The following is a 10,356-nucleotide window of genomic DNA, read 5'->3' as shown; positions in this document are numbered from 1 at the left end:
AGTGGTTCGTTTATGCGCATCTTTCTTCCGCGTACTTAACTTATAAATTATCCTCAAAATATGTATTTGCTCACAATCATTGAATGCCCATGTCAAGTGCTTGCGTGTCATAAATCCACTCTTAGGTTTTCAAGTTTCAACATCAAAAAGAAAATTCAAACTTACATCCATTTATTCTTCTTTGGTGTCTAATGTGCTAAAATACAAATATTTTAGTTATTTTAAATATCATGAGCATAATGACAATATTATTAAATCAATGTTATTGCTTTGTTAGTTAATCATATTTAATATAATATTATAATTTATGACAAATCATTATATTTTCCGGATGATCACTAAAAAATTTAACATTTTAAATCAGATCAGACTTATCTAATATTTACATCTCTTATGCTTCAATTTTAATCACATATAGAATTTCAAATAAATTAAATATTTTGAGCTTGCTATGTAAACATGATGTAAAAAGATATTATTATTATTATTATTATTTTTACCTTTTTAACGTGTTTACGATAAGATAACATCTTGCAAGTCTTCAAAAAAAAAAAACATGTGTACATAAACAATATCATATTAAAAGGTTAAAAATCAGATGGATCAAATAATAACTTTATATGAACTAGTGGGTTTCCCCGTGCTATGCACCGGTCATATGTTTTTTTTGTTGTTTGTATTTTTTTGGTAAATGTTGTTGTAGATATATGTATGGGGATGATTTAGAAGAACGATAATATATATATATATATATATATATATATATATATATATATATATATATATATATATATATATATATATATATATATATATATATATATAACTTGGCCTATGGGAATACATGGAGGTTACAAAAGCGGTGGTAATCTATTTTACATAGCAAAAGATATTTAAATTGAAACGTAGATTGTCCTTCTACTTGTAAATGATGTTGGTATCCACTTCAAGCACAATCTATGGTAGCCATGATCGTTTTGTGTTCCTAGATTGTAACATGAGCTTTGAATCACCAATAGCCACAAAACCTAAATGAAACAATGGTTATTATTTGTCATCATGTACTAAGTTCAATAACCATCGAGAAAGAGAGCATAAATTAGAAAAAAGAAAACCTTTTATATAATGAGATATTTATTCAGGAGTCGGGACTACTTGCATTAGAATTGAAGTACATTGCTATTAAAACCTCCAATTAAAAAATATTTTAAAAGGAACTTGTCTCACAGTCAGAAATTTCGATTTGGCATTGGTTTTTGTTTTTTACATATTCTAACTATTTATCATACAATTCTTTGGTAGTGTCTGTAGTAAAAACAAATAAGTTTTTTTTACATAAATACCCTTTTAATCAAATGAACTTAAATGGAATAAATTTGAACCTACATTGCCTCCAAACTTGAATGATGTATGATCTGAAAAGTAAAACAATGAGTAAGCTACGATTCAGGTTCAACTCATAATAAATAAAAACTTTAAAACTTGAATGATTTATGATCTGAAAATGCAATATTTTTACTGGGAGCAACCCACCCAATATGAAAAAAAAATCAAAAATGAAATTTTTTAAAGTACATAAATTACCATAATTTTCATTTTTTCTTAACTGAGTTTTATGTGGGCCCACTCCTTTATCATGCATGGAAGCATAAAGTCTTCGGTACGCCCTATACAACCTTCAAAGTTCAAACCAATTCAAACTCAAATAAATTAATATATTGAACTCTCTTACTTTTGCACTCAAATTTTTCCGAATTTCTGTATTTTCACCAAACTTGAATGCTCTAAATCAAATTATCCGTATGGAACAGAATAATCTCTCCGTGGATTCCAATCCCATGTCTTGAATTTCGATTCCCATTCTTTGAACCTATAACCTGCCAAAAAACCCCAATTACACTTTCCCACCGAAGTCATCATTAGCCATGTCATTTTGTCCTATTATATACCAAATCATGGTGAAGATCAAGATCCCCTACTGAAACAACCATTATAACCAACAAACAGAGTAAATACAAGTGATATACAAAGTGACTTGATGACTTTGTAGGGTGGTAATCCCCTGGAGCTCCACCCTTCTCACCACTCTCGTTTGATGAAAGTCACAAATTGGACACAAATTTTACAAATTTAGAATTCAAATATTAGATACATATTAATAAGACAAAATTGCAAAAATGTTCCTGTGGTATGCATTTTTTTGGGGTTTCAGTCCAAACCTCGACTTTTTTGGATTCATAGTCCTTTTGGTCTAGTTTGTACGTAGAAATGGTCTCTCGACTTAACTTCCGTTAAGTTATTGTTGTTAACCCCCTCATGTGCATCTCACATGAGGGTATATTTGTCTTTTCACATATAAAGGACCATTTTTGCACCTAAAAAATATATCTTTTTTTTAAGATAAAAATTAATACCTATTTATTTATTTTAATAATTAAAAAAAAGTCTCTCTCTCTCTCTCTCTCTCTCTCTCTCTCTCTCTCTCTCTCTCTCTCTCTCTCTCTCTCTCTCTCTCTCTCGTCTTCCTCACTCTATCTTCCCGTTTCTTCTTCCCAAACACAATTGTTGAAGAAGCATCACCCAAAATCCCCTGTCGAGCATCAAACAAACAAACACACCCTTGGATGGCTGTTTCCGGTGAGATCAAGAGGAGCTATAACCCTTTCGATGAATACAATGGATGTTCAACACCTCCGCAACCTTCCTACAGTCGAAAAAGCACAACCCCAAACACCCCACCTCAATCGTTGTTGTTGCAGCTGCTCTGATTCCCTTACGAATCGTTGCTATCGATGACGAGAAAGAAACCACGATGAGACTCGCCGGGGAGCAGCCTCGCCCCCTCCTTCAGTTATTCATTGCATCTTCCCCCTTTCGCACCTTTCCTTACCGAAGTTGCTGTTGAGGCAATGGGTCGACATCCACGGAGACTAACGACACAATTACCCCACCCATCTTCTCTCAACACACACCCAATTACCCCACCCATCTTCTTTCTTCTTGTTTCTCACCTGCACACACGATCACAAAAAAACCCTTTTTTTTGAGTTCCAGTTCCAGTTGTCAAAGTTCAACTCATGTTAATTGGGTATTCTGTAAGCTTTAAAGAAGACAAGCTTTCCAGGCGAATAGGTGATGATGAAGACGAAGATTTTCGAAACAAAATCAGAGCTGATAACCCTCCCCTTTATTCTCTGTTTACCTAGGTTCCAAATCGAAGCTTGATTTGTCTCTATTTGCAAATCGAACCATGGACCCACTCGAACCCAGATTTTTAATATTTGCTTCCTGGTTGATTTTTAATTTCAGAACTTGATTTTTGGTTTTTGAACTTGATTTTCTGGTTGAAGCTGAATGTTCGATTCTCTAGTTGAAGTTGATTTTCGATTTCATAAGTTCAAATACAACCCACCATCGCAGGTTTGGTTTTCTGTATTTTGGGTGGAGAGAGAGAGAGAGCGAGAGAGAGATAAACTTTTTTTATTTTTTAATTATTAAAATAAATAATTAGGTATTAATTTTTATTTAAAAAAAAGATATATTTTTTAGGTGCAAAAATGGTCTTTTATATGTGAAAAGACAAATATACCCACATGTGAGATGCACATGAGGGGGTTAACAGCAATAACTTAACGGAAGTTAAGTCGAGGGACCATTTCTACGTACAAAGTAGGCCAAAAGGACCATGAATCCAAAAAAGTCGAGGTTTGGACTAAAACCCCAAAAAAATGCATACCACAGGGACCATTTTTGCAATTTTGTCTATTAATAAATTAGAGTGGAGATGCAAACAAAACATAGGTAAAGCTTTTTTCTGTTACCGTTAAAAGCCCCGACTGATGTCGATCAACGTGAAGAACAGCGAAAATAGTAAAACTTTTTAAAGATCCAGTTGGTTGTGCTTGATGCATTTGTTGGATTCATGAGATGAACTTGTGCACTTTTGAACTACATAAAATGATTAGGAGGAGGAGGTACAAAAGCATTTGGAAAGGACCATTTAAAGGTGGAGCAGTTGCTTAGGGAATGTCCTTTTTGACGGCACTACTGGCATTTACCCAAGAAGGGTCGTTGTCCTTTAGCTTGACAGGACTGTTTGGTGGGGGTGGGAAGTAGACCCACAATGTTCTCCTGTCATGAGGGCCATTGTTTCTTGTTGTTTTGATGATGAGTGTAGAATACTATAGCAGGTTGATGAATTCCTGAGGTTGGATTCTGTTGTGGAAGAGCAAGCTCATAATTTATGAGTTTTTCATGAAGTTCATTGAAAGAGATGGTGGAGTCTCGTGAATGGATGGCGTCAAAAATGGGTTTGTATGTGGACTGATCCAAACCATTGATGACAACATCAATTACATCTTCTTGATCAAGTTTCTTCCCAAGGATAACAAGCTCATCCACAACAGTTTGATGCTCTGCATATAATCAGTGATGGTTTGGTCGGAGGTCTTGGTGATTAGTTTGAGACGGTATTGGAGTTGTTTGATGTGGCCACGTCATGGAGATGCATATGTACCAGCTAATATTTTCCAGGCTTCAAGAGAGGAGAAGGCGTTTGTGATCAAGGGAACAATCTATGGGGATAGACTTCCAACCAGAGCGCCAAAGAGAAGACGATCTTGCCTGAACCACTTCTGATAATCAGGGTGAGGAGTGACTTTTCCATCCGCGGTAGTCGTTGGTGATGGAGCAGGGTGAGTACCATCGATGTATCGGTAAAGATCAACACCATGAAGCAAAGCCTCAATCTATGTTTTCCATACGAGATAATTCGTGGAGGTCAATTGTAGGGTTGCTGGGAAATTGACTATTGTGATGTCTTTGAGGAAGGCGTTGACAATGAAGGAGGAGTTACTGTCTCCCATTGCAGATGATTGTTTGGGGGAAGATGGGGGAGAAGATGAAAGAGAATTCATAGGTGTGGCTTCTATTGAGCGAAGCTCTGATACCATGTGAAGAAAGAAGAAGAAGAATAGAATTTGATGAATAGTTCTATTGATTACTTAATTTACAGAAGATATCATACAACTCTATATATATATATATATATATATATATATATATATATATATATATATATATATATATATATATATATATATATATATATATGGAAGATATTTGTGGAGATCTATAACAATATTTGACAAGGTAAATATACATGTGGGATCAATCCTATTGAACGTTTCTATGATGTCTAAACAATTCCAGCCCTAAATTGAAGACTGCAGATCGATGGAAAATTATTGCGCAGATTAAACTTCGGTCTCCGTCTTCACTCGTCATCGCTACCTAGGCCGACGTGCCGCTTTGTTGTTCTTCGGTGCGTTCAAGTAGCCGGAATAACCATGTGGGAACGTCATAGAAGGAGAAGGAAGCAATCAACAACGCAATTGGAGGAGTGGCGATTGGAAGTACCTTCTAGAGAGAAAGCGATTAGTCGGTGAAGCGTTGGTATATGTAAACATGAACAATTCGAAATTTAAGCCGGGAGCCGATGAATAGTAACCGACTGGAGCCGATTACTGTACATAAGCTGTATTTTGAATTAATTGCATTATAAATACGTATACAGATGAAGTATCTGGTTGTTTACAATTATAATGATTCCTTCGAGCAAGAAGCAACAAAAGTAAGTAAAATGAGTACACCTGGTTCTACTAATAAATAAAATTAAAAAGAAAAAGAAAGAAAACTGTTTTTTACTCCATTTACTATAATAATATTATTTTAAACATTGCAAACTAGAAATGGTTGGAAATTTTAAAATAACATGCAAAGGAAACACGAACACTATTTACAAATGATGATTGCTTCACGACAGAAAAGGGGTTCGAATAATAATAGATAAGAGAACTTTCTTCCGTGTACCGCCAAATTCCACCAACTTTAATTGACCATCGACAACCCATCTTTCAATTTCCTTTCAAATTGTTTATGCAGCCACCTTCACAAATTCCTTTGGATTTTAGTAAGACTGATAAATGATAGGCCACTAAATAATAATCAATTTAACTAGTTTGGTCTTGATATGTAAGGCCGTACAGAGTCGAACGGTTTCGGCCACTTGCTGTTTGCGATATCTCTAACATAACGAATCCTAGCGAAAACAGTACCGCCAATTAGAAGAACTCATAGGTTGTATTAACCGGTGGGATCTCTCTCTCTCTCTATATATATATATATATATATATATATATATATATATATATATATATATATATATATATATATTAAAAGTTTATTTAAGACAGACATAATTTTGTGAGACCATGATACCAATTTTTTCTAATGAAATATTCTAGTATTCTAGTCATCCTAAAAATATAAATTGTATAATATTATAACAATATGCTTTTAGAATATTTCAATGTAAAATGTGTTAAAATATTATTTTAGAATATCAGAATATTACATATATTATATTGTTTTGAATAACAGAATATTAGAATATTTCACTAGAAAAAAATAGTCTCACGGTCTCACAAAATTAGACTGGTCTCAAATGAATCTAATCTCTCACACACACACACACACACATATATATATATATATATATATATATATATATATATATATATATATAATTTGTCTTGAACGGTTAAATTTCAAAAATGGCAAATTAAAAAGTAAATTACATGGATGGTCCCTGGTTTGAGATAATTTGTACGTTTGGTCCCTAACTTATTTTTTTAACTTCGACCATCCCTATAGTTTAATTTTGTTAGGCCGTTGATTCCTAGCCGACTTAAAATGACTAATATATCGTTAGCTATTATTTTAATTATTTTGTTTTTATTAACTTATTAAAGAAAATTTTAAAATAGATGTGGGCTCTATTCTTTCTCAAATATCATTATAGTGAAAATGAAAAGAAAAACCTAAATCACCGGACCAACAAACGTCAGTTCCCTTTCCTCCTCCTCCTTCTCCTCTCTTTCTCTTTCCCGCGCAACCTCCCCTGTTCCGCTGAAATCGTTTCCGCCTACGACCAAAACCTTCACACCGTTGTCCGACGTTTGTGTTCAAGGGAAAGATGTTGCTCACTCCTCCTTCCGATTATCTACCTCCTTTTACCTGTAACATTCCAAAAATCTTAATAAAATTTTTATATTTAAATTAAAAGAAACCATTTTTTTCAACCCAAATCATATTCAATCAAGTATCAATACAAATATCCCCAAGATTAATGTATCATAAAATCTCCCAAAACATATCGTCGAAGGATGTGTACGATCTTGCTTTCGCCTTGCTCCGGTCACCTGAAGTACCTGAATCATAAAATTGAAACCGTAAGTCAAAGCTCAGTGAGTTTCCCCAAAGTACAATAGATCACAACCAAATAAATATACAAAAATGCATGTTGGGTCCACAACCTCCCGGTTGGCTTACCCTTGCCCACAACCTCCTGGTTGGATTTCCCTACAAATAACGTACTGGGTCCACAACCTCCGGGTTGGATTACCTTGCCCCACAACCTCCTGGTTGGTTGGATTTCCCTAGTCCACAACCTCCCGGTTGGATTGCTCTGGCCCACAACCTCCCGGTTGGATTGCCATGGGTTTGTTTACTGACCGTACGAAGTAGTACAGTCTCAACCCAACCATACTTGGTCGACATATACATAACAGATAACATATAACAGTAACATATAAGCACATAACCAGTCAACAGACTATCAGGCCGATCTACAGATCACTATCGCTTAACGACATCCTATTTACCAGGATTTAGTATTAATAGATCAATACATCATAGCAACATCCGTTAGTCCAGGATACATAACTCAGTGGGCCGACATTGGTACCTTCAACCCATAAGTACAGTGAGGAAAATTCACCTCTCAGTCTAAAAAAGATCTCTGAATAGGGTACATCTCCGAATGACAGCTCAACCAGTCACTTATTCATCAAGAAATGACCAATCTCAAATACTGTAACACCCAAGTCACCATGTAAGAACTCTTGCTAATTATTTCATTTAATCATGGACTAGTTGAGAGTATGATGGGCGTACACAAGGTACACACGACGTACTCCCTTTTTCATACGCGAATTGGGATAACCCCTAACTACGCTTGGCGTACCCATGCGTACACATGACATACTCAAGCCAAGGGAAAACCCTAGTTTTTAGGGTTTGTGTTGGTCATTTAACATCATCAATATTATTTACGTGTAATAGGATTAAATTTTGTTTGACCAAAAGTGAAATGGTGCGGAGTGGACACCTGTTCAAGTTTTCTAGATTCAAAGTACACTGGTATTTATGGGCGAAGCCCCTGAATGAACAGGGGTCTGGGGGCAGCGCCCCTGGGAGCGGGGTGCAAGGGGTGGCAGCCGCTGGCGGGGTCCAAGGGGCAGAACCCTGGATGGGGTCGAGCTATATTGAAAAATGCATCACAAATCTGATTTTTAGCAAATAGACTCATTTTGACCCTCTTCCCTGAGATCCGTTTTATGACAGGTTTTGGTAGTTTTATGACAGTTTGTAACTGTCTTGTGATAGTTTTCAGACAGGAATCATATAGCGATTTTTGGTCATTTTCTGGTACACTTCTTCAAGAACATTTCACATACATTCTTTAATTTTGTAATCTCTAAATTTCAGCCAATTGAGTGTTCGATCTATACCATCGAAATACTTCAATTTGATAGTGAATGATGACTTTCAAACAATCCAAGAAATTTGTTCATCCCTATTTCTAACAAAAATTAAAGTATTCTATGATCATGGCAAGTGGCGATTATGTGAAGGATATGACAAGCAATTTTGACAAACAGAACAAGTTTGAAGGGCAAGATTATCGTAGATGGTAGAAGAAGATGCATTTTCTCCTCACTACTCGGAAAGTGGTGTATGTTCTGAGTACACCCATGCCAGAATTTGCCGAAGATGAAACTTTGGAGGCAACAAGGAGAAGATCAAAGTGGGACAATGATGACTACATTTGTCGTGGTAATATTCTCAATGGTATGTCTGATTCTCTGTTTGATATCTATGAAAATGTTGAAACTTCAAAAGAATTGTGGGATTCTCTTGAATCCAAGTACATGACTGAAGATGCTTCAAGCAAGAAGTTTCTTGTCAGTAACTTTATGGGTTACAAGATGACTGACTCCATGCCTGCTATGGAACAATTCCTAGAAATGTTAAGGATCGTGGGACAGTTTGCTCAACACAATCTGAAAATGGATGAAGCCATTTATGTGGCTATGATGATTGACAAACTGTCCCCTTCCTTGAAAGATTTTAAACATAATCTGAAACATAACAAAGAGTAATTAACTTTGACTCAACTTGGAATCCATTTACGGATTGAAGAGTGCTTGAGGACTCAAGAACTTGATAACAATCCTAATGGAAAGAACCAAGTTGGTTCCTCTTCTGTGAACAATGTGGAAGGAGAAAGTTCAATGAATCCCAAGAAGTCTAATGGAAAAAGGAAGTTTAAAGGAAAGGATGAAAAGTCTTCCAACAAGAAGGCTAAGTTGGTTTGTTGGAATTGTAACAAACAGGGTCACTTCAAGAAAGATTGTCGTCTTCGTAAAGTGAACAAGGATGGTGTTGGACCAAGTGGGTCCAAGGATCCAGAAAAGCAACAAGGTCAGATTTTTGTTTTCATGCAGAATTCTAATTATGTTCAGAATTATATTTCTATGATTTCTGAAGCATTGTATGTGCAGGATGATGATGTTGCATGGTAGGTTTATTCGGGAGCAACAAGCCATATATGTAAAGATCTTCGTTGGTTCATGTAACATCCCCCTCTGGCACGTATCACAATATTGTCTACTTTGGGCTCCAGGCACGAAAACTTCCCAGGGGGGTCACCAATCCCAGGATTGCTCTCGCCCGGGCTCGCTTAACTGCAGAGTTCTTATGGGATCTGCAACCCTCACGAATTTAAAACGTGTTGTGTAAGGGAAGGTATCATCACCCCTTATAAGGAATGCTTCATTCTACTTCCCAACCGATGCAGGATCAGGTGCAGCTAGCCTGCCTGCCTTCACCCCCCCCCCATTGTAGGTTTCGACGTCCCCGTCGAACACATCGACCGGTTCCCCAGATCTGATACCATTTGTAACATCGCCCTCTGAAACGTATCACAATATTGTCCGCTTTGGGCTCCTGACACGAAAACTTCCCAGTGGTCACCCATCCCTGAATTGCTCTTGCTCGGGCACGCTTAACTGTAGAGTTCTTATGGGATCTGCAGCCCTCACGGCTTTAAAACACGTTGTGACAAGAAAGGTATCCACACCCCTTTATAAGAAAGTGCTTCGTTCTCCTTTCAAGCTGATGTGGGATCAGGTGCAACCCACCTTCACCCCCCATTATAGGGTTCAACGTCCC

General features: G+C 36.4%; 1 long non-coding RNA gene across 1 annotated transcript; it reads right to left on the bottom strand.

Annotated features, from left to right (window-relative positions):
• Positions 1–1,298: 1,298 nt before the first annotated feature.
• LOC145125367 (uncharacterized) lies at positions 1,299–4,986 on the bottom strand. The gene is made up of 4 exons (XR_013715957.1): positions 3,822–4,986; positions 1,733–1,877; positions 1,585–1,667; positions 1,299–1,415 (listed from the first exon to the last, which is right to left on the bottom strand). It is a non-coding gene; the product is annotated as an uncharacterized LOC145125367 (long non-coding RNA).
• Positions 4,987–10,356: the final 5,370 nt, after the last annotated feature.

This window comes from Lactuca virosa, chromosome 7 (genome assembly GCF_052849685.1).
Source record: "Lactuca virosa cultivar CGN04683 chromosome 7, Lactuca_virosa_CGN04683_v6, whole genome shotgun sequence".
In the NCBI taxonomy this organism is placed as follows: Eukaryota; Viridiplantae; Streptophyta; class Magnoliopsida; order Asterales; family Asteraceae; genus Lactuca; species Lactuca virosa.
Note: the sequence above shows the minus strand (reverse complement) of the source record. Positions and strands in the feature narration are given on the sequence as shown.